This window comes from Triticum urartu, chromosome 6A, assembly GCF_056163025.1.
Source record: "Triticum urartu cultivar PI428250 chromosome 6A, HENAU_Tu73, whole genome shotgun sequence".
Classification (NCBI taxonomy): domain Eukaryota; kingdom Viridiplantae; phylum Streptophyta; class Magnoliopsida; order Poales; family Poaceae; genus Triticum; species Triticum urartu.
The window spans coordinates 477,331,144-477,353,454 of record NC_141878.1 but is presented as its reverse complement, the minus strand read 5'-3'; positions in this window follow the sequence as shown (position 1 = coordinate 477,353,454).

The following is a 22,311-nucleotide window of genomic DNA, read 5'->3' as shown; positions in this document are numbered from 1 at the left end:
CTCGGTAAAAGGACGACCCGGAGTTGTACCTTGACCTTATGACAACTAGAACCGGATACTTAATAAAATACACCCTTCCAACTGCTAGATACAACCCGGTGATCGCTCTCTCACAGGGTGACAAGGGGAGGATCACCGGGTAGGATTATGCTATGCGATGATACTTGGTTAACTTACCATCTACTCTCTTCTACTGCTTCAAGATGGAGGCTGCCAGAAGCGTAGTCTTCGATAGGACTAGCTATCTCCCTCTTATTCTGGCATTCTACAGTTCAGTCCACATATAGTACCCCTTTCATTGATAACAATGCATATGTAGTTAGCTCCTTGCTTGCGAGTACTTTGGATGAGTACTCATGGTTGCTTTGCTCCCCCTTTTCCCTCTTTCTATACCTGGTTGTTGCGACCAGATGTTGGAGCCCAGGAGCCAGACACCACCGACGATGACTCCTACTACACTGGAGGTGCCTACTACTATGTGCAGGCCGTCACCGACGACCAGGAGTAGTTTAGGAGGATCCCAGGCAGGAGGCCTACGCCTCTTTCGATCTATATCCTAGTTTGTGCTAGCCATATTATGGCAACTTGTTTAACTTATGTCCGTACTTAGATGTTATTGCTTCCGCTGACTCGTCTATGATCGAGCTCTTGTATTCGAGCCCTCGAGGCCCCTGGCTTGTAATATGATGCTTGTATGACTTATTTTATTTGTAGAGTTGTGTTGTGATATCTTCCCGTGAGTCCCTGATCTTGATCATACACGTTTGTGTGTATAATTAGTGTATGATTGAATTGGGGGCGTCACAAGTTGGTATTAGAGCCGACTGCCTATAGGAATCCCCCTTTCAAACTCCTTGGCCGAAGTTGAGTCTAGTCAGTGAAAGTTGTTTTACTAACATGGCCGTGTGGCTTACGGGCCCATGTCGCCATTGGGTGGTATTAGGATATTTTATTCCTCGATCTTTACTCTGGGACTCTGATCTCTCTTCTATTCGGGTTAAAAGATTTTACTAACTCCGACTCTAGGCTCTCATAACTACTTGCTCCTGGAGATCCCCTCACTCCAGATGATTACTTGGTGCACTAGAAGATTCTAAAGTTACTCTCTGATGTTCCCTCGATATTTTGTGCCATTGCTTTTGCAATTCCTTTCCATCGATAAACCCCAATGGACAACCAAGTACACTTGCCATTCATACAATCATTTCCCGCTGATCTTGTAATTACAAGAAACCCCGAAAGTTTCTCTATTGTTCAGAGAATACCTTGTGCCTACTGCCTTGCAGTTCTTTGTCACATGAATACCCCTACAGATAATTTCTCGCACTTACCGAGTATCCACTCATCCCCGGTTGATTCATGTATGGCACCAATCTTCAAAACACCATTCGATCTTCTGAAAATCCTGAGCAGCCTATTGCTCTTGAAATTCTTGCTTGCTTGCATTATGGTTAATCCCATAGTCTCGTAATCTTATTGGCATCCCTTGTCATTTCCATTTTAAGTCCGTTGATGCAATATGTTGCGAATGATGGCAATCCTCAATTAGATCCTAGAATTCATCCTTCCGGCTCAGACGTTATTTTAAACACGAGCTGGATCTCAACCAATCAAATTGCCATCGAGTGTGCCCCTAAGTCTATTGAACTTATCTGTCCTTGATCAGAGCGTCTGCTTCTGATCCTTCACTTTGTAAATCATAATTCCTTTGCCATTGAGCTCTAAGTTAGTCAGTTGTTTCTATAATCCAATGTCCTTGCATTTTTTCTTCCTCTGGTTGTGTGCCGATACTCACATCAGATCCTTTGTGGACCACCAGATCCTTTGTTGGATTTTATCTGACAATGTCCTTCATATTCAATAACCTTGTGAGCCTTTCCTAGGATACATAATGCCATTGGTAAATCCTATTCTCTGATTTGGCCAACCATGCTATGCTTTTGAGTTGGTGATAAATTACTCTCGAAGCTTGTGGTATATGTTTCTAAGATGCCCCGATGGGTTGAACCTACGCCTTCCTTAATCTGTGTGAATCCAGAAGTTTTTCAAGGTTCATACTCCTCTGGTAAATCACCAGGTAGGTCTTCGCACTCAAATCATTTTTAATAGAGCAGTGAATGGAAGGTTATGCATTGAAGAAGTGAGAGTCGACCTTGGACCTTGTGTTCATGCCCATGGACACGATGTAGATCTTATCATGGCGGCTTCTCTTAAAATTAATTATCCCTTGGTATAAGTTCATCTTATATCTGGGGTTTGGTCCTTTACAACCGTGGTTCCGACCATGATTGTTCTTCTTTGATTCTATTTCTTGGACAAGTTAAAGTACTTGCCTTCTACAGAACAATACGCCTGCCCAACCACTATTTTGATGTACCTTCTAGTATTACCCCCTGGTATCTCGATGATATCAACCCATTGCACTACATCTTATGAATTCCTGATGAAGTAGTACCTTTCCGCGTCATAGTCACTCCACGGGTTCTAGGTTGTCGTCAACCGAGAACACCGATTAGTGAATCGAATCTACAGTGTGATTTAGTACTCCTAGTACTTTGTTGTTAAGAAGTTTAATACTCCATCGCGCCATTCCTAGCCTGATTGACTACATCATTATCGTGCTAATTTTAACTATGCTACCTGGTCCTTCTTCCTAGAGCACAAATTTCGACGATGAGCTAATCTTACATCGATCTTCCTCGTCATATCGATTCTCCTTGAACAACAAAGTTGATTTCGAGTTTGTGTCCTACAATGGTTCCAATAACCTTTCGCTTCATCATTCCTTTGACTTGATGTCATCGCCGATCGATTACATCTTCATGAAATCTCTCGACAAATGTGTCGTGATCATCAGCATTCCGAGCTCTTCCAGGATATCAATTGAATTCATGATGAGAAATACCATCCTTGCCCTCAATGATTTGTGTTATCATCGACTATTTTATTGCCTTCGCTCCAACACAAACTTGTTCATGTTTTGTGTTATACTTGAGTTCCTTGCTATCCAGCATTTGTTCTCCTTTACCTCAGAGTATTACCATCTTTTATGGCAGGAAGGTCATGAGAATTTCACCACCTCTTAAGAATTCTTGATACAAGTGATACTTCTTGTCATCTCCGTTCATTCCTTAGTCCCCATTTTGTTTCTAAACGGAAAGCCGACAATTGAACTATGAAGTGCGAATTCAAAACTCCTAGCAACCCTATTGCTTTGAAGTTAATGGTCGACATTTCATTCTTAGACCATTGGTTATTGAATCACCATTCTAACATTGATCATGCTACCTAGCCCATATTTCGGGTGCACCTTTCAACCAATGTTTAATTATGTATGTTTTCCTCAAGCATACCTCATTATGCCATCTGATTTGACAAATGTTATCTCCTTGTTCACATAATTGTGGAAATCCATCTTTTTGGAAATCTCGATGGAATGTCGCTGAGTCCATCAGCCACCTCCTCACCCTCTCCTTGGTTTAATGATGAACTCTTGTTTCGGAACTCACTCCCATAGTTCATTTCCCGAGAATCTTACAATGTCTTCTCGTCAATTTGTGTTGCACCTTTTCTTCTCAGGCATCATGAGTCTATGGTATCCTAACACCAATCAGATCTGAATCTCGGTCAGATATGATGGTTGGAACATATTTCCAAGAGTTATAACATTGATCTTTATATGACTCGGTAAGGTGATGTCATGCCTAGCACACCTGGCCATAGGACCTATTGTTATAGTTTCCTTTTTAGCAAGGCTAGCCATTCTTCCACGAGGAAATGGTAAGACTTATTCTATAAGTTGTTCATAATGGATCCCTTGTGTATCCAAAGTCCGACCTTGCTTGAAGACCATGTCAATGCTATCTCGAAGCATGTCTGTGGTACTCCGGTTTTCAACAAGAACAATTGAAGCCCATTGCTAAATGTTTCTTGCTCAATTATCCAGGCACCGTTGTATGGGTAATGTCATGAAATTTCTCTCCCCTTACCAAAAGGGTTTTCTACATTATATCCTGTCATGGATATCATGCTCTGCTTGTCCTTGGGAAGGATATACCCCTGAAATATGTGTTTAAACACATTTTCCTTTCCATTGTTCTGTTTAATCTGATAATCACCCTTTCCTTCCCATTGTTTTGTTTAACCTTTCTTGTGATCTATATGATCTAAGCAGTAATATTCTCCTGCTTATGTAAACACCCCGGTGTACAATTATGTTGGTAAGACTGTTGGTGTCAAAACCGGCGGATCTCGGGTAGGGGGTCCCGAACTATGTGTCTAAGGAGGATGGTAACAGGAGGCAGGGGACACGATGTTTACCCAGGTTCGGGCCCTCTCGATGGAGGTAATACCCTACGTCCTGCTTGATTGATCTTGATGATATGAGTATTACAAGAGTTGATCTACCACGAGATCATAGAGGCTAAACCCTAGAAGCTAGCCTATGGTATGATTGTTGTTGTCATACAGACTAAACCCTCCGGTTTATATAGACATCGGAGGAGGCTAGGGTTACATAGAGTCGGTTACAAGGGAGGAGATCTACATATCTGTATTGCCAAGCTTGCCTTCCACGCCAAGGAAAGTCCCATCCGGACACGGGACGAAGTCTTCAATCTTGTATCTTCATAGTCCAACAGTCCGGCCAAGAGATATAGTCCGGCTGTCCGGAGACCCCCTAATCCAGGACTCCCTCAGTAGCCGCTGAACCAGGCTTCAATGACGATGAGTCCGGCGCGCAGATTTGTCTTCGGCATTGCAAGGCGGGTTCCTCCTCCGAATACATCATAGAAGATCTTGAATACGAGAATAGTGTCCGGCTCTGCAAAATAAGTTCCACATACCACCGTAGAGAGAATAATATTTCCACAAATCTAGTCTGCTGACACGTCTAGCAACATGACATCATGCCATGGCCCGGCCTTTATTTGAACCGTTTTTCTCAACCAGCACTGCACATATCGCGAGGTGGTTCTCTTGACATGTCTTGTCAAAGCAGAGATCGTGTCCCCCTTATTACGGGATTCTCATCAATACGGACGCGGGTAACCCAATCGTGCCCGTTGGTATGTTTCCTCGGTTTTAGGCAAGTCCCAAACGGCCACAAGGAGGACGCTTGATATTCACCCTCTTTATAAAGAGGCCAAGGCTTGTCCTTTTTTCCCTCTCGTACTCAATCGAATCCTTTCCCCGCCTCGAGTTCCAACACCAAAGGCTCAGGTCAGGCGCTTCAGACCTTCAACCATGTCCGGATCCAACCTTCAAGGTCGGTGGATGCCTTCCTCTATCATAGAGGAAGACATCAAAAAGCTAAGAGAGGCCAGGTATTTGACCCTCGAAATCTCGCATAGGCTGCCTGCTCGATTGCAGGTAATTCCCACTCCCGAATTCGGCGAGAGCGTTATATTCATCTCTCACTTCCTCGGAGGTCTAGGCCTCACTCTGGATCCCTTTGTTAGGGGGATCATGTTCTATTACGGGATGGATTTCCATGACCTGGCCCCGGATTCCCTTCTTCACATCTCGTCGTTCATCGTCATGTGTGAGGCCTTTCTCCGCATTACCCCACACTTCGGCCTATGGCTCAAGACTTTCAATGTGAAGCCGAAGATGATTGAGGGGCGACACGCAGAGTGCGGAGGTGCCGTGATAAGCAAAAGTGCTGATGTTCCGTGGCCAGAGGGTTCCTTCCTAGAGATGTCCGGTTTATGGCAACGGGAGTGGTTTTATATCACAGCTCCCCAAAGTGCCAAGTGGGTAGCCGCCCCTGCCTTTCGCTCGAGCCCCCCACCACAACTGACGTCATGGATCAACAAGGGGCTGAACTAGGGGCCAGTAAATGATGTGCCGATATTGCAGAGTCGCATCCGATATCTCCTCGAGAGAGAAGTCAGCCTGGTCACGGTAATGCAAGTCATGCTAGTTCATCGAGTCCCGCCTTACAAATGTCGACCCCTCCGTATGTGGGAATTCAACCCGGAAGGACCGCGAACCATCCAGCACTTCCTCGGCATGATGCTCGAAGAGATGTACAAATTGTTCTTCGGACCACAAATAAAGTGTCCGTACACCACCGAGGATGCGGGTCTGAGCTGTAATCGCCCAGATACCCAAGTAAGTAATCCCGTGGCCGAACATGCTGTCTTTTTATTTATCATAACATTATTCTGAAAAGGCGCTCCTTGACCAGGACTGGGTAACAAAGGCAAATATGATCAGGTGTTCGGCCCCCCTTCCCGAAGGCTCAGCAAATCCGGTACTAGCCAGAATGCTCGAGCCGGTGCCTTGTCAGGCGCCCTGAGGGGAAGATAAAGGGGGAGTAAAGAGGCTGAGAGCCGGCCTCACTCATTATTCATCCAAACCGGGGGAATTAGCACCTCCACGAAGGAGGATAACCAGGGAGAAGAATCTGAAATTCCCTCTCCCCAAGGAAGGAAGAGGACCACCTCTGAAGACCCGGAAGCAAAGGTTTCCAAACAGGGGAAGAAATCTTCGCCAGAGGGTCCTGCCTCGGAGGGTACTCTTGCCGCACAGTGCCCGCAAGGGGATCAGCCCTCTACCGAGCTGTAAGTAAACAAAAAGTACTTAATAGTAAAAATATCCTACATTACCTCTGAAGACAATAACCGAAGCATATATCTTGTAGTTCGGATCGTAGCCCTTCTCGACATAGTTCGTCTTCGGGGGATCTTCTTCCGGAGATGATGGAGAGCGAAACACCTCCCCCTGCCATCCCGCCTCATGAGGCGGGCGCCCCTGAAGTGTCATCGCGGAGGGTTTATCCTGATCCACCAAGGCCAGAGGGTAATCCTTTGGCCACCCGAAGTCCTCAGTATTCGTCTCCTAAAGAGAGCAACAGAAAGAGTCCGGAACCGTCCGGTGTGTGATCAGACGCACTGAAGAATCTTCTGGAGCAAACGGCCATCTCAGAAGCGCATCATACGCTAATGGGTACAGTGATTGAGAGGATTTCATCCACCGAAAGCGGGTTGCATGAAGCTTTTATGAGTCTGCTGAAAGGCTTTGAGGTACGTGAAATAGTGTATGTTTTTGACAGTACCGCACACGTTAGGTGTGCCCTATGCAGATAGTAGCCCCTGAGACTCTGGTTGCCGTCGAGAACGACGGCAAACAGAGGATCATAGTCCCAGTTAATAATCAGGCCGCCATCATGTGCAGGTGGCTGAAGGTCCGGTGGCTAGCCGGACTGATGAGTTTGCCGAGCTAAAGCGGCAATTTGATGCGGCAGATGTCGACATCGTGCTTGTCAACAAGCGGCTCGACGAGGCACATGGTATGTGATTTCTCCGGCGATCAACACATAGTAAGAGGAGCATGATGCCAGTATCTTTAATATGTTGTGACTACAGATGAAGCTGCCACCATGGAGACCCTTCGGGCGGAACTTGCCCGAGCCAAGGAACAAGCCAGGAATAGTAATGCGGCCGCTCTAAAGGCGGTCAAAGAGCTGAGGGCCGAACAGGCCGTGCATTGCCAAAGCAAGGAAAGAATAGCCAAGATGGCTGTTGAGTTGAAAGATGCCGCCGACCGTTACCAGCTTCTTGAAAAAGAAAGCCGAGCGAAGGCGACGGACCTTGAGAAGGCCATGGTAGCAGCCAAGGAAGCCCGCTCCAAAATCAGAGCGGCGAAGGAGGAGCTGCGTCAAGCTGGAGATATCGCGGCCGGGAAGCCCTTTTTGTTGCGGACTAAGTTCGGAGATCCGAAGTATGCCCCTCTTGATCAACTATGGAGTTCTGCAGACGCATACGTGGATTTGGCAGCAAGTGCTGCTGATGCGGCCGAGTACTTCAAGGATCAAAAAGATCGTGAAGTGGAAAAGCTGTTCTGGTCATAGTTCCATGCTCCAGTGCATCCGCTGCTGTTGAATGAGCGAATGGACGAGTGGGCCGAGCTCCATAGGTTGTCTGGACTTGCCATGAGGTCTGTTGTGGATCATCTGTGGCCGGAAGGGCCAAGGCCGAATAGTTACTTTAGTTTAGTGCAACAATTCCTTGGTGCTGTGCCGCACATCGATGCTATGAAGAGGTCGACGTGCATAGAGGGTGCGCGGATGGCACTTGCCCGTGTCAAGACATACTGGGCAAAGATGGAGGCCACCACCATTGCAACACAGGGTTCGGCCGTGGGCCGAGTAGCTGCCGAGCACTACTTTGAAGAAGTCCTTGAAGGCGCTCGTTCGATAGAGGCTCAGTGCTCGAAGAATATTATGTTGTAGTGACATGTATTCCCATTGTAAAAACAATGTTTTATTGAATTATAAAGGCTGTGTTTATACTTTTGCCTGAAAGTATTATGATGCCTCCTGTGCGGCCGTTTATGTATATATGTATATAACCTGAAAGTTTGCAGTCGTCGGCTTCAGCCCCCACGCATATAATGCGGGGGTGTTCGCAAAAAATGCGTATTCACACTTGATCCAACGTCTTGGTCCATGAAGGAGGTGGTAGCGCAGCGAACGAGGCAATCGGACTATATTGCTTTAACACTTTCGCTTAGCCATAGGAGTTTGACGGTGGGACTACTATATAGCCCCTTGTACTTCCACGCTCGTCCGAATACGGGGTGCATACGTACATGACCGAGAAATGGCCCTTCGTTAATGCGGAGGAATACCGAAGATTCCACTAAGTCATCGAGTGGTTGACCAGTCTCGCGCTTTATCATGACAGTCAATTTTCGGCTTTCTCTACTGAGGTGCTCATCCGGGTGAACCAGGGCACAATCGCAGTAGTTCTCCCGGTGCCGCCTTAGCCGATAGAGCGGAACGTAAGGTAGAAAAACACGGGAGCCGGGCAAACCCAACATTTGACCAAAAGACATGATTTGGAGCTGATGCATATAAGGCCAAACTCGCGACGCCGAACACTCCCTAAGGTATTCGGTCTTTATAACATATGCCGGGCTAAACAATGCCCTTAATAATAAACCCCGAGTGTCCAGGTACGTACAATATCCTGACGTGGCCACATGCCAATAACGTCAGCAACCTTCTCGGTTGTATTGAGTATCCGGAGGATGTGAACAACAAGAGACAGTAAAAAAGGTTTACATAGGGTCTTAATCTGAAAAGAAACCTTTGAGCGGGTCCCTGCTGCACGTCTGCGCCTGTGTCTCCGTTGTGCCGTGTCCTGGACGGGTGTAGCACGATTGTCATCTGTAAAAGAGAAGAACTTAGGTGAAAGTTGTCGTGCCAGAAAATTGGCTATTATCAATAAGCCATTAAAATTCAAGATAAGTCAAGTTGAGCCGAACTAGCCCTGATTACACGCGGAAAGCCCCTGGTACCTGATGTCTACTACACAACCTTCTTCTTGTAGACGTTGTTGGGCCTCCAAGTGTAGGGGTTTGTAGGACAGTAGCAAATTTCCCTCAAGTGGATGACCTAAGGTTTATCAATCTGTAGGAGGTGTAGGATGAAGATGGTCTCTCTCAAACAACCCTGCAACCAAATAACAAAGAGTCTCTTGTGTCCCCAACACTCCCAATACAATGGTAAATTGTATAGGTGCACTAGTTCGGCGAAGAGATAGTGATACAAGTGGTATATGGATAGTAGATATAGGTTTTTGTAATCTGAAATTATAAAAACAGCAAGGTAACTAATGATAAAAGTGAGCATAAACAGTATTGCAATGATAGGAAACAAGGCATAGGGTTCATACTTTCACTAGTGCAAGTCCTCTCAACAATAATAACATAATTGGATCACATAACTATCCCTCAACATGCAACAAAGAGTCACTCCAAAGTCACTAATAGCGGAGAACGAACGAAGAGATTATGGTAGGGTATGAAACCACCTCAAAGTTATTCTTTCCAATCAATCCGTTGGGCTATTCCGATAAGTGTCACAAACAACCCTAGAGTTCGTACTAGAATAACGCCTTAAGACACAAATCAACCAAAACCCTAATGTCACCTAGATACTCCAATGTCACCTCAAGTATCCGTTGGTATGATTATACAATATGCATCACACAATCTCAGATTCATCTATTCAACCAACACATAGAACCTCAAAGAGTGCCCCAAAGTTTCTACCAGAGAATCACGACGAAAACGTGTGCCAACCCCTATGCATAGGTTCATGGGAGGAACCCGCAAGTTGATCACCAAAACATACATCAAGTGAATCACATGATATCCCATTGTCACCACAGATATGCACGGCAAGACATACATCAAGTGTTCTCAAATCTTTAAAGACTCAATCCGATAAGATAACTTCAAAGGGGAAACTCAATCCATTACAAGAGAGTAGAGGGGGGAGAAAACATCATAAGATCCAACTATAATAGCAAAGCTCGCGATACATCAAGATTGTAACACCTCAAGAACACGAGAGAGAGAGATCAAACACATAGCTACTGGTACATACCCTCAGCCCCGAGGGAGAACTACTCCCTCCTCGTCATGGAGAGCACCGGGATGATGAAGATGGCCACCGGAGAGGGATGCCCCCTCCGGCAGGGTGCCAGAACGGGTCTAGATTGGTTTTCGGTGGCTACGGAGGCTTTTGGCGGGGGAACTCCCGATCTATTGTGCTCCCGGATGTTTTTAGGGTATATGGAGATATATAGGTGGAAGAAGTACGTCAGGGGGGCCACGAGGGGTCCACGAGGGTGGAGGGCGCGCCTAGGGGGGGTGGGCGCGCCCCCTACCTCGTGGCCTTCCAGAAGCTTCCTTAACGTGGACTCCAAGTCTCCCGGGTTGCTTTCCTTCCAAAAATAAGTTCCGTGAAGTTTCAGGTCAATTGGACTCCGTTTGGTTTTCTTTTTCTATGATATTCTAAAACAAGGTAAAAACAGAAACTGACACTGGGCTCTGGGTTAATAGGTTAGTCCCAAAAATGATATAAAAGTGTATAATAATGCCCTTAAACATCCAAAACAGTAGATAATATAGCATGGAGCAATCAAAAATTATAGATACGTTGGAGACGTATCAACATCCCCAAGCTTAGTTCCTGCTCGTCCTCGAGTAGGTAAATGATAAAAACGGAATTTTTGATGCGGAGTGCTACTTGGCATAATTTCAATGCAATTCTTCTTAATTGTGGCATGAATATTCAGATCCGAAAGATTCAAGACAAAAGTTCATATTTACATAAAAATAATAATACTTCAAGCATACTAACTAAGCAATTATGTCCTCTCAAAATAACATGGCCAAAGAAAGTTCATCCCTACAAAATCATATAGTTTAGTCATGCTCCATTTTCGTCACACAAGAATGCTCTCATCATGCACAACCCCGATGACAAGACAAGCAATTGTTTCATACTTTAGTAATCTCAAACCTATAAACTTTCATGCAATATATGAGCGCGAGCCATGGACATAGCACTATGGGTGGAATAGAATATAATGAGGGGGTTATGTGCAGAAGACAAAAAGGAGAAAGTCTCACATCAACGAGGCTAATCAATGGGCTATGGAGATGCCCACCAATTGATGTTAATGCAAGGAGTAGGGATTGCCATGCAACAGATGCACTAGATCTATAAATGTATGAAAGCTCAACAAAAAAACTAAGTGGGTGTGCATCCAACTTGCTTGCTCACGAAGACCTAGGGCACTTGAGGAGGCCCATTGTTGGAATATACAAGCCAAGTTCTATAATGAAAAATTCCCACTAGTATATGAAAGCGACAAAAACAAGAGACTCTCTATCATGAAGATCATGGTGCTACTTTGAAGCACAAGTGTGGCAGAGGGTAGTAGCATTGTTGTTGGATCGAAAGTATGTCTAGAGGGGGGGGGGTGATTAGACTACTTGACCAAATAAAAACTTAACCTTTTCCCAATTTTAGTTCTTGGCAGATTTTAGCTAATTTAGGACAAGTCAAGCAATCATCACATAATTCAAGCAAGCATGCAAAGAGTATATTGGCAGCGGAAAGTAAAGCATGCAACTTGCAAGAATGTAAAGGGAAGGGTTTGGAGAATTCAAACGCTATTGGAGACACGGATGTTTTTCCCGTGGTTCGGATAGGTGGTGCTATCCTACATCCATGTTGATGGAGACTTCAACCCACGAAGGGTAACGGTTGCGCGAGTCCACACAGGGCTCCACCCAAGGGTAACGGTTGCGCGAGTCCACACAGGGCTCCACCCATGAAGGGTCCACGAAGAAGCAACCACCCACAAAGGGTCCACGAAGTAGCAACCTTGTCTATCCCACCATGGCCATCGCCCACACAGGACTTGCCTCACTAGCGGTAGATCTTCACGAAGTAGGCGATCTCCTTGCCCTTACAAACTCCTTGGTTCAACTCCACAATCTTGTCGGAGGCTCCCAAGTGACACCTAGCCAATCTAGGAGACACCACTCTCCAAGAAGTAACAAATGGTGTGTAGGTAATGAACTCCTTGCTCTTGTGCTTCAAATGATAGTCTCCCCAACACTCAACTCTCTCTCATAGGATTTGGATTTTGTGGAAAGAAGATTTGAGTGGAAAGCAACTTGGAGAGTCTAGAGATCAAGATTCATATGGTAGGAATGGAATATCTTGGTCTCAACACATGAGTAGGTGGTTCTCTCTCAGAACATATGAGTTGGAATGGTGTGTGTGTTCTGATGGCTCTCTCCACTGGCTCTCACACGAATGAAGAGGAGGTGGAGGGGTATATATAGCCTCCACACAAAATCCAACCGTTACACACAGTTTTCCAATCTCGGTGGGACCGAATCAACAAACTCGGTCGGACCGAAAATGTAAACCTAGTGACCGTTAGAGATTTTCGGTGGGACTGACATGCAACTCGGTGGAACCGATATGGTTAGGGTTTGGGCATAACGTAATCTTGGTGAGACCGCTTACACAAACTCGGTGAGACCGAATTTGGTAATTAGCTAACCAGAGAGTTGGTCAGGCAAACTCGGTGGGACCGGTTTGCTCTTTCGGTGAGACCGAAAGTTACAAAGGGGAAACACTGAATTTACATTGCAATCTCGGTGGGACCGATTCGCTCTTTCGGTGAGACCGAAAAGTTACGAAAGGGAAATAGAGAGTTTGCAACCCCATCTCGGTGAGACCGAGATCCCTATCGGTAGGACCGAATTGCTAGGGTTTGGCAGTGGCTAATGACAAGTGAAACTCGGTGGCGCCGGATAGGAAGAATCGGTAGGACCGAGTTTAGCTTAGGGTTTAGGTCATATGTGGATATGGGAAAGTAGTTGAGGGTTTTGGAGCATATCACTAAGCACATGAAGCAAGAGGCTCATTAAGCAACACCTCATCCCTCCTTGATAGTATTGGCTTTTCCTAAGGACTCAATGTGATCTTGGATCACTAAAATATAAAATGAAGAGTCTTGAGCTTTTGAGCTTGAGCCAATCCTTTGTCGTTAGCATTTTGAGGGTTCCACTTTCACATCCATGCCATGCCAATCATTGAGCTTTCCTGAAATAATTATCTTGGAATAGCATTAGCTCAATGAGCTATATGTTGTTATGAATTACCAAAACCACCTGGGGATAGTTGCACTTTCAATCTCCCCCTTTTTGGTAATTGATGACAACATATAGATCAAAGCTTCGACAAATGACAACAAGCATGAAATATATCGTCGCTTTGAGAAGTATGTGATAAGTAAGAGCTCCCCCTAAATTTGTGCATATTTAAAATTTGCTTTGGACTGCAAATGCACAAAGAGTTAGAGTCATAGGTTACTCTTCCATGTCACATACATCTTGGTGGAGCGCTTAAAATGATAAGAATGAAATACATGCACTCATCACCAAGAATAGTGAACGATCACATAAGATAGATAAGATAATAGCATTCATCAAGCATTAAGTGTAGCTTATGATCAAACACATGATCATCAATGTCTCACAAATAATGATGTAGTATCTCAAGCACTCAAAAGCAAACAAGTTCGAAAAACCACCAAATAAAGCAAGAGAGAAAAAAGCAACACTCTCTCTCTCTCGAAGCCTATGATCTATACATCTTCTACCCCTTTGGCAACAAGTTACCAAAAAGTTCCTAGAAAATGCATAGCACTAGATCGACGCTTAGGCTTGATCTTCTGGTGGTGGTGGAGTCCGGATCACTCCAAGGACGAAGGCTTCGGTAGATGCTGAAGTAGACGCTGGAGTTGGAGCTGAGGTAGATGCTGGAGCTGGTGGAACTGAGGCTGTGGCTGGTGCTGAGGTGGTGGGTCTTGTGTCAGCAACTGGCACGGCAGACGACCTTGGACCTCTGGGCACTCTGGCAAAGGCATGAGTGGTAGTCCTGCCTCTCCTTTCCTGCATGTCCTCCTGGAGCTGCTCCACTGCAGACTGAACTTCCGTTACTTTGACATCCAAGTCATAGAACTTCTGTTCCATGATTCTCTCTAGGCTCTGCTGATTTTGAGTGAGGGTGGCCAGACGTTGCTCAATCCTCACCGTGGATGCAATCAAGTAACCAAGCTGCTCTTGTTTAGTCTTCAAGAAATACTCAGATGCCTCCTCTTGAGTTGGCATCTTGGCAGCTTTCTCCTTCCTTGCCTTCTCCTTCTTTGCGTATGCTTGGGCAGATGATGGCTCGTTCTCAGTCATGACAACTTGATTGTCCTCAAAATCTGGACGGATGGGCAAATGTTCCTTGTCCAATAAGTATATGCCCGTGCCCATCTTGGAGTTGATGAGCTCCTGAATTTGGGGGGCATATCCGCAGCTCCTCTTCTGATCTGCCGCAGTCCTCTTGATTGTTTCCACTATGAGGCTCATCACTTTGAACTTCTGGGGCACATCAAACACATGTAGCAAGTTGATAGCATGGCCTCTGATCATCTTGTGATCACCTGACTTGGGCAATAAGGTGTGCCTCAAGATCCAATTGATAGTCGGGAGCCCTGACAGAAGGTAATGTACTGAGCCAAACTTGAAGGTATCAAGTGCTTCATTTGGGATCTCCTTGTACATATTTGACATTGAGTTGCGGTCCATTTTCTTCTTGGCATAGATATCCAAGTCATCATCATGCTCCTCTGGGGCATTAATCAACTTTGCCCATTCCTCAACAGTGGATTGGTACCTCGTACCCTCAGACATCCATGTGATCCTCCCATCTGGATAAAAGTGTGCCGTGGAGTAGAATTGCATGATCAGTTCCTCGTTCCACTTTGTGAGCTTCTGCCCAACAAAGTCAGCAACTCCACAAGCATTAAAGCTGTCATATACTCCTGGGTAGTATTCCTCCTTCTCCCTCATGTAGGTCCAGTTGACCCATCTCATGTCACAGACAATTGGCTTCTATCTAGCAAAACAGTCTCATAGAAATCCTGCTGCTCCTTGGTGTGAAACCTGTAGTCAACTGCTGTCCTTCTCCTTGAAGCATATGGGTCTGCTTCTCTCCACTTCCTCAGCCCTGAATCTCTCCTGAGCTTCATGTCCTCAGCCACAGGATGAGCATCGTTGTGGTCTGGGATCTTGGGCTTTAGCTTTCTCAGAATTTGCTCTTCATCCTCTTCTTCAGCAACAGTCTCAGGCACTGGGGCCTTGTTCTTCTCAGCTGCAGGAATGCTTCTTGTGTTCCTCTTTGGCTTTGGCTTTGGAGCTGGCTTGGCCTTGGAAGCAGCTCCCCCTGATTTTATGGCATCTCCCATTAGCTTGGGTGCCTTGGGTGCTGGTGCAGCTACTTCTTCTTCTTCTTCCTCTTCCATGATGGAAGCTTTGCCAAGCACTCTAGCCATAGTCTTCTTCACCCTTTCCTTTCTTTTCTTGCCCTCAGCTACAACTGGCTCTATGGGCTTCTCAGTTGACATTCTGGCCTTTGACATTGGCTGCCTGCCTGCTGTCCTTTTGATTTTCAGCCCTGGCTTTGTGCCTTGAGCTGGCTCAACTCTCTTCGAAGTGGCCTCTTCCTCTGCCACATAGTCCTCATCTTCGGAATCTGAAGTCCTCTTCTTCCTCTTTCTCGTGGCAGCCTTTGGCAAATTGCTAGGAGTGCTCCTGCTGCCTTCATCAGAAGAGCTGGAGGGACTAGTGCCCTCACTCATGTGCACCTGCTGCTCTGACATATTTTGGCTATCACTTTGATCAGACATGCTGCAAACTGACTGCTGACCCTGTGAATAGTTTATAGAAGAGATAGAGTGGATGAGCATCACAAAATGCAGAGATTTTTGCAAAAGATTGATCCAAAAACTTAGTTTTAGTTTCCTACTGAAATCATCTCGGATCTATCGATTTTCAAACTCGGTGATACCGAAGCAGTTTTGGCACCTGAACTGGTGAACTCGGTTAGACCGAGTCACAGTTCGGTGGCACCGAGACTGCTATGGTTTCACTGAGTTCCAAAATCGGTCACACCGATAAGTAATTCTCGGTCAGACCGAGTCTCACTTGTGCAATGGCATAAGCCAAATCGGTGGGACCGAGTTTTTCAACTCGGTGGGTCCGAGATGGTTTCGGCGGAAACCTAACCCTAAAATTTTCGAATCAAAGCTAATCTACGGGCGCATTGACTGGATAGGAGTGTTTCAATCGTGGCAAGAATCATGAAGAACACAATGTGCTAGGAATTGGACGGGGAATAGCACTGTGATCAAGTCCATACCCTAGTTTGGCGGAGACTTGCTATGGCGGCAACGGCGGGGCAGAATTCCCGTTGACGGCGACGGAGACCAGCGACTGGAGGCGGCTGGCGGCGAGAAGACGATCCGGAGACCATGAAGGCAGAGCAGGCTATCGCGCGGGCGAAGGGGTTCGGAGAAATTTCCAAAATTTTGCCTGTGACTATATATAGCCCGACCCTGTCGGTGTGACCGAGTGGAACAACTCGATGGCACCGAGATTCATAACTGCGTGCAGTTACTGAAACTCGGTGTGACCGAAATGTTCAAATCGGTTGCACCGAGATCGAAAACCTAGATCAACTTAATGATCTCGGTAGGACCGAAAGTAGGGTATCGGTCAGACCGAGAATCATAAAGAGGTTTTGGAAGTTTAAGTCTATGACGAATCGGGGACTCCGAGCGCTCCTCACACAGAGTGGTTCAAATCTGACTTGATCAAATTTTGTGATGCAGCATGAATAGAATTTGGGACGAGAAAAGCATAGATAGCTAGAGGAGGTTCTTAGGCATTCTTGTCCATCCACTTGGCAAAAAGAAATAAAACCGAACAATCAAAACAACAAGTGGATGTCCTCGAATGAGTAAAATATGCAACCAGCATGCTCACACAATAAGATGGCAAATGAAATATGTGGCAAGGCATGCACAACCAATTCTAGCATCTATCAAGCAATTTGCGATGACTAGGTCATCTATATATGAGTATATTGACTTAGGAGTCAAGTGAGAACACTTGATCATAGGTCATACTCATCGTTTAAGCTCAAGTGGGGTTACCACTTTTACATAAAGCATTGTTGTGTTCACATATTTAGAGTTGCTTTAGCTCAAGTCTTAGAGTAAAGCTCCCCCTAGATGTGATATCCCCCCTAAGAGGGATGAACTAACCTTGGGTTTTGTCGATGATGACTTCATGTAGATGTTGAAGATGTGGATGCTCAATGTTGATGTAGATCACTTGGAGCTATCCATTTGAGTGAATTGCACTTTCAATACCTACATGGGTTAGTCCCACAAGGAACAAACAAGGATATCCATAGACATAGAGTGATGCACACAAAAGATGATGTCCATGAAAACTTTTAGGTTACCTTGTCCCTTGTCTTACCAATAAGAGGGTTTGTGACTCCTTGAACTAGTGCAAAATGTGGAAATTGATTGCACTTGTTCTTGCCAAAATGATAAGAGTGAAGTATGTTGGCGGAGTCACCCTCAAGAACTCTCTAGTTCTTCTTCTTTTGGATCCACATCATCTTGATGGGAATCCTTGGAGTTGTAGTCATACTTGATGAAGTGGAACTTGAAGTAGTCTTGGGAATCCACTTGACTAAGGTCTTTGGAGCTTCTTCAAATGCATCAATTTCCTCTTGAAGCTTATCCTTGCCTTTTTGCTTATAGTCTTGTGGTGGAAGATCATCTTGAGCTTGTGTCCCCTTGAAAGAAGTATACTTCTCTTGTTGAGGAATAAACTTTGTCTTGGGGTATTGATCTTCTTCCCACTCAACTCCATTGGCATTGAACTTTCGTTCAAAACCAACACCTTGATTCTTCCGGTGCATTCCTTGCTTGCGCACAATTCCCTCGAATTGCTTACTCACGGCAAGGCTTTTGTACACTCCTTTCTCTATAATTCCCTTCAATAAGCTATTTTCTTGCTCAAGTGTAACTTGGCTAAGAGAATCATTAGTGGAATCAAGAGAACTACTAGAAGCAACAATATTGGATTTAGCATGATCATTGTTACTGCTAGAGGAAGAATCTTTCTTGTTCTTGTTACTAGACATGACTTGAGGCATGTAAGTAGATAAGAGTAAACGCTTGGCAATGTAAGAATAACTTTTCTTACGGAGATCATCATTGATTGCTTTTAAGAACTCATGCTCTTGCTCAAGACTGAGCTTTTCAAAGCGTAATTTCTCATGAGCTCTTAAAAGTTCTCGATGATCTTCGAAGATGGTTTCATGAGCTAACTTAAGAGTGTTTAGTTCTTTAGTTAGAGCCTCAATCTTCTCCTTATCATTGTCATTCGTTTTATCTTGATTAGCATGTTTAATTGACGTTTCATCATAGTATTCATCACTAGAGTTGTCAACAAGCAAATCATCTCCTAACAAGTCATCTTCATCACTATTGAAATCAACATACTCGGGGTGTGTTACCTTAGGACCTTTGGCCATGAAGCATCTTCCAATTCCTTCATTTGGTGAGTCAAATATGCCGTAGGAGTTGGTTGACACAAGTGCTAGACCGGCAACACCTTCATCTTGAGTATCTTCGGAGTCGGAGTGATAACTTCTCTCAGAGTGGCTGTCGGAGTCGGAGCCGGATACCCATTCACCAACATGAGCTTGATGTCTTCGTCTTGTGTAGCTTCTTGATGATTTTTCCTTCCTTTCCGAATCCTTGCTTCTCCGTGAGTATCTTCGATCATAACGATCATCTCTACTCCTTCTCTCTCTTGGTGGTGATTCTTTGCTTCTTCTTTTTGGAGAATCTTCTCTTCTCTTATAGGGAGCCGTACACTCATTGGAATAGTGTTTGGGTCTTCCACAACTGTAGCAGTTTCACTCTCGACTAGAAGATCTTTTGTCATTGTAGGTCCTTGACTTGGAGCTTCTATCTTTGCTTCTACTCTTGTAGAACTTGTTGAAGTTCTTCACCATTAAGCTCAATTCTTCATTGAAGTCTTGTTTCTCACTTGATGATGTAGGGGCTTCACATGAGGCTTTATAGGCACCACTTGATTTGTTGTGAAGTTCCTCTTTATCCTTAAGTGACATCTCATGAGCAACAATTCTTCCAATCACTTCCGTTGGCTTGAGATCTTTGTAATTGGGCATCATTTGGATCAATGTGCACATGGTATCATATTTTCCATCTAAGGCTCTTAGAATCTTCTTGATGATGAATTTATCGGTCATCTCTTCACTTCCTAAGCCGGCAATCTCATTTGTGATGAGAGCAAGCCTAGAGTACATTTCAGCGACACCTTCACCATCCTTCATCTTGAACTTGTCAAGTTGGCTTTGAAGCACATCCAACTTGGATTCCTTGACGGAGTCGGTACCTTCGTGCATATCAATCAAAGTGTCCCAAATTTCCTTCGCATTCTCAAGACGGATGATTTTGTTGAATTCTTCGGGGCACAATCCGTTGAAGAGAATATCACAAGCTTGAGCATTGTATTGCAACATCTTCAACTCATCCGTGGTAGCTTCACGGTTTGGTTCTCTCCCATCAAAGAAGTCACCTTGCAAACCAACACACACAATAGCCCAAACGGCGGGGTTATGTCCAAGAATATGCATTTTCATTTTATGCTTCCAACTAGCAAAATTAGTACCATCAAAGTAGGGACCTCTACGGTGATAATTTCCCTCGCTAGACGCCATACTCTCCTAGGTTGTGAAACCAAGGCTATGACCACCAAAAGCTATGGAGATCAAAGCAAATGGAGACCAAAGCTCTGATACCACTTGTAGGATCGAAAGTATGTCTAGAGGGGGGGGTGATTAGACTACTTGACCAAATAAAAACTTAACCTTTTCCCAATTTTAGTTCTTGGCAGATTTTAGCTAATTTAGGACAAGTCAAGCAATCATCACATAATTCAAGCAAGCATGCAAAGAGTATATTGGCAGCGGAAAGTAAAGCATGCAACTTGCAAGAATGTAAAGGGAAGGGTTTGGAGAATTCAAACGCTATTGGAGACACGGATGTTTTTCCCGTGGTTCGGATAGGTGGTGCTATCCTACATCCACGTTGATGGAGACTTCAACCCACGAAGGGTAACGGTTGCGCGAGTCCACACAGGGCTCCACCCAAGGGTAACGGTTGCGCGAGTCCACACAGGGCTCCACCCATGAAGGGTCCACGAAGAAGCAACCACCCACAAAGGGTCCACGAAGTAGCAACCTTGTCTATCCCACCATGGCCATCGCCCACACAGGACTTGCCTCACTAGCGGTAGATCTTCACGAAGTAGGCGATCTCCTTGCCCTTACAAACTCCTTGGTTCAACTCCACAATCTTGTCGGAGGCTCCCAAGTGACACCTAGCCAATCTAGGAGACACCACTCTCCAAGAAGTAACAAATGGTGTGTAGGTAATGAACTCCTTGCTCTTGTGCTTCAAATGATAGTCTCCCCAACACTCAACTCTCTCTCATAGGATTTGTATTTTGTGGAAAGAAGATTTGAGTGGAAAGCAACTTGGAGAGGCTAGAGATCAAGATTCATATGGTAGGAATGGAATATCTTGGTCTCAACACATGAGTAGGTGGTTCTCTCTCAGAACATATGAGTTGGAATGGTGTGTGTGTTCTGATGGCTCTCTCCACTGGCTCTCACACGAATGAAGAGGAGGTGGAGGGGTATATATAGCCTCCACACAAAATCCAACCGTTACACACAGTTTTCCAATCTCGGTGGGACCGAATCAACAAACTCGGTCGGACCGAAAATGTAAACCTAGTGACCGTTAGAGATTTTTGGTGGGACTGACATGCAACTCGGTGGAACCGATATGGTTAGGGTTTGGGCATAACGTAATCTTGGTGAGATCGATTACACAAACTCGGTGAGACCGAATTTGGTAATTAGCTAACCAGAGAGTTGGTCAGGCAAACTCGGTGGGACCGGTTTGCTCTTTCGGTGAGACCGAAAGTTACAAAGGGGAAACACTGAATTTACATTGCAATCTCGGTGGGACCGATTCGCTCTTTCGGTGAGACCAAAAAGTTACGGAAGGGAAACAGAGAGTTTGCAACCCCATCTCGGTGAGACCGAGATCCCTATCGGTAGGACCGAATTGCTAGGGTTTGGCAGTGGCTAATGACAAGTGAAACTCGGTGGTGCCGGATAGGAATAATCGGTAGGACCGAGTTTAGCTTAGGGTTTAGGTCATATGTGGATATGGGAAGTAGTTGAGGGTTTTGGAGCATATCACTAAGCACATGAAGCAAGAGGCTCATTAAGCAACACCTCATCCCTCCTTGATAGTATTGGCTTTTCCTAAGGACTCAATGTGATCTTGGATCACTAAAATATAAAATGAAGAGTCTTGAGCTTTTGAGCTTGAGCCAATCCTTTTTCCTTAGCATTTTGAGGGTTCCACTTTCACATCCATGCCATGCCAATCATTGAGCTTTCCTGAAATAATTATCTTGGAATAGCATTAGCTCAATGAGCTATATGTTGTTATGAATTACTAAAACCACCTAGGGATAGTTGCACTTTCAATTGTCCCTTCTTTCTTTTTCTCTCATTTTTTTATTTGGCCTTTCTTTTTATGGCCTTTCTCTTTTTTGGGCCTTCTCCTTTTTTATGGCCTTCTCTTTTTTTATGGCCTTCTCTTTTTTTGGCCTTTCTCTTTTTTTATTCCTCACTTGGGACAATGCTCTAGAAAATGATGATCCTCACACTTCTATTTATTTACAACTCAATGATTACAACTCGATACTAGAACAAAAGATGACTCTATATGAATGCCTCCGGCGGTGTACCGGGATATGCAATGGACCAAGAGTGACATGTATGAAAGAATTATGAATGGTGACTTTGCCACAAATACTATGTCAACTACATGATCATGCTAAGCAATATGACAATAATGAATGTGTCATGATGAACGGAATGATGGAAAGTTGCATGGCAATATATCTCGGAATGGCTATGGAGATGCCATAATAGGTAGGTATGGTGGCTGTTTTGAGGAAGAT